Below are 3,599 nucleotides of genomic sequence, written 5' to 3'. Positions count from 1 at the left end.
CTGACTTCAAACTATACTACAACACTACAGTAACCAAAACAGCATGGTACTGGTACCGAAACAGATATATAGACAAATGGAACATCACAGAGACCTCAAAAATAACACCACATATCTACAACAATCTGATCTAAGACAAACCTGACCAAAAAAGCAATGGGGAAAGGGTTTCCTATTTAATAAATGGTGTTGGGAAAACTGGCTAGCCATATGCAGAAAACTGAATCTGGACTCCTTCCTTACACCTTAAACAAAAATTAACTCAAGGTGGATTAAAGAGTTAAATGTAAAACCCCAAACAATAAAAACCCTAGAAGAAAACCTAGAGAATACAATTCAGGACACAGGCATAGGCAAAGAATTCATGACTAAAAAAAACCAAAGTAACTGCAACAAAAGCCAAAATTGACAAATGGGATCTAATCAAACTAAAGAGCACAGCAAAAGAAACTATCATCAGAGTGAACAGGCAACCTACAGAATGGGAGAAAATTTTTGCCACCTACCCATCTGACAAATGTCTAATATCCAGAATCTACAAGGAGCTTAGACAAAGTTAAAATTTACAGGGGGAAAAAAAACAACTTCCTCAAAAAGTGGGTGAAAAATATGAAAAGACACTTCATAATGGAAGGCATTTATGTGGCAAAAAAACATATGAAGAAAAGCTCATCATCACAGGTCATTAGAGAAATTCAAATCAAAACCACAATGAGATACCATCTCATGTCAGTTAGAATGGTGATTATTAAAAAGTCTGGAAATAACACATGCTGGCGAGGCTGTGGAGAAATAGAAGTGCTTTTATAGTGTTGGTGGGAGTGTAAATTAGTTCACCCATTGTGGAAGACAGTATGGCAATTCCTCAAGGATCTAGAACCCGAAATTCCATTTGATCCAGCAATCCCATTGCTGAGTATGTACCCAAAAGATTATAAATCATTCTACTATAAAGACACATGCACATGTATGTTTATTGCAGCACTATTTACAATAGCAAAGACTGGAACCAACCCAACTGCCCATCAATGATAGACTGGATAAAGAAAATGTGGCACATAGACCAATGATGAGACAGTGTTTATGAACAAAAGATCATGATTAATCCAGTTCTGCACAAAATACTGAGGTCCATTAGAAGACAATAGGTCTTGGCTGTTTCATTCCTTTTAAGAGCTGTTTAATATTCCACAGAGCCCTGGGCTCCCTCAATGTTGCCTAGATCTGACTTTGCCTCAGTGAAAACCACCTCAAATTCTTTCTTGCACTGATGGGCAGATGGGCAGTGTCAGAGGATCGTGTCATCTGTCCTGTGGTGCTGGTTGGCTTGGTCAAGTCAGTGTTCAAACTATCTCCTGCTCTTTCAAGAGGATCTGGGGCTCTAGAAGGACTGTTGTGAGAATCAAACAAGATAATGTATGCTGAGGCATGCTGTGAACACTACGTGCTGGGTACAGGAGAATGGAGGCTCCAGAGTGAAATTAATGACACTTTGTCGATGAAGATCTTGATTGTGACCTCTAAATGCGCCATGAACCAACTAATAAGCAGGCTTAGTCACCCTTGACACAGTTTGCAGTTATCCACCTCCTCCCAGTTCTTAATATGATAGATCCAGACAACTGCCTTGTACAGCCACCTCCAGGATACTGCCTCCCTAAGGAACAGCTAGATACACTGACCCCACAGCCTATGTGGGCCACACAGACATACTCGTTCACTCTAAATGCACCAGTGAGAACTCTCTGCAGGAAACCTGCTTGGGAAATGCCATAGCTCGCAATACAGGCTTTCCCCTTACCGCTGGCCCTGTGAGGCATGCAGGATCTGTAAGTAATAAACTGCTTCTGTTGTTTCAAAAAAAAAAAAAAATGTGGCACATATACACCATGGAATACTATGCAGCCATAAAAAATAATGAGTTTATGTCCTTTGCATGGACATGGATGAAGCCGGAAACCATCATTCTCTGCAAAGTAATGTAGGAACAGAAAAGTAAACACTGCATGTTCTCACTCACAAGTGGGAGTTGAACAATGAGAACACATGGACACTGGGAGGGGATCATCACACACCAGGGCCTGTTAGGGGGTTGAGGGCAAGGGGAGGGAGAGAATTAGGACAAATACCTAATGCATGTGGGACTTAAAACCTAGATGACAGGTTGATAGGTGCAGCAAAACACCATGGCACATGTTTACCTATGTAACAAATCTGCACGTTCTGCACATGCCTCCCAGAACTTAAAAGTAAACTGAAAATATAAAAAAAGTGAAAACAGGAAAAAAAAGTATAAAGCTCAGTGGTAATTTGGTCTATTCACAGAGTTTGTGAGCATTAACCCTATATAATTCTAGAATATTTGAATCTCCCTCTCAAAAAATCTTTACTCATTAACATTAATCCCCAATACTTTCTACCTTCTACTGTGGCAATGACAGTCTACTTTCTGTCTCTATGAATTTGCCAATTCTGAATTTTTATGTAAATATAATCATACAATAGGATATTTTATGTATGTGATGATTAATTTTATGTGTCAATTTGAGGGGACCTTGGTGTGCCCAGACTAAACATTGTTTCTGTTTGTGTCTGTGAGGTTATTTCTGAATAAAGTTAGCATTTGAGTTGATGAACTCAGTAAAGTAGTTTGCTTTTCTCATGTGGGTTGGCATCATCTCATCTTTTGAGGGCCTGAATAGAACAAAAGGCAAAAGTAAGAAAGAATTTACCTCTCTTATTTTCTGCCTAACTGAACTGGAATATCTCATCTTCTGCACTCAGGATAGGGTTTACACTATCAATTCCCCTGGTTTTCAGGCATTCAGATCCAGACTAAATTACATTGTGAACATTACTGTGTATCTAGCTTGCAGATGCTAGACTGAGGGACTTTTTATCCTTGATAATTACATGACATAATTCCTCATGATAAATATAAGTCTTAATCCTTTGTTTCAAGATGGCTGCCTAGAGATGCCAAATGCCAGCTCTCAGAAAGAAGAACCGCAAAGTTGCAGGTGAATAATTACACCTTGAATAGAATATCAAGGGAAAGGTGTGAAAAACACACGAGAAGAAGCTAGGGCACAGAAAAAGAAGAAAACAGAGATTGGCAGAAATCAGCTAGTAGCCTCAAGGGACTTGGTATTTTGTCGAAAGGGTAGGTATTTGCTCCCTTTACACCTGCAGCAGACCACCAGTATCTGGACTGTAACAGAGCTCTTCTGCCCTCCCAAATTTGGGCACTAGTGTCTATGGTAATTTGGGAACTTCCTGAGGGCATTACACAGGACTACCAGATTACACAACAATCATTCATTCTCCCAGGAGACCTGAGCTGCACTGGTTGGTGCCATACTTGTGGTGCACCTATTGTGGGACAGTGTCCTGCCTGGGGAACATCAGTCCTTGTGTTTTCACATCATCGGAGCCCCTGCAGACATTCCCCAAGACTTTCTTGGGTTGCAGCAACCCCAGTGGTTGGCTGGACCCAGGGGAGCTTCAAAGTTCTCAGTAGTCTAGCCCTTGGGGAGTGCTGATCCTACGGGAATGAATAGTACAGTTCACCAAGGGGGCACCCTCTAGGAAAAAAGGAG

General features: G+C 40.7%; 1 non-coding gene across 1 annotated transcript; it reads left to right on the top strand.

Annotated features, from left to right (window-relative positions):
* The first annotated feature begins 1,059 nt into the window (after positions 1-1,059).
* Positions 1,060-1,136, top strand: LOC129025571 (small nucleolar RNA SNORD112). Its single transcript, XR_008497316.1, has one exon. It is a non-coding gene; the product is annotated as a small nucleolar RNA SNORD112 (small nucleolar RNA).
* Positions 1,137-3,599: the final 2,463 nt, after the last annotated feature.

The sequence above is a fragment of the Pongo pygmaeus genome, chromosome X (assembly GCF_028885625.2).
Source record: "Pongo pygmaeus isolate AG05252 chromosome X, NHGRI_mPonPyg2-v2.0_pri, whole genome shotgun sequence".
NCBI classification, from domain to species: Eukaryota; Metazoa; Chordata; class Mammalia; order Primates; family Hominidae; genus Pongo; species Pongo pygmaeus.
This window is presented reverse-complemented; position numbering and strand designations above follow the sequence as displayed.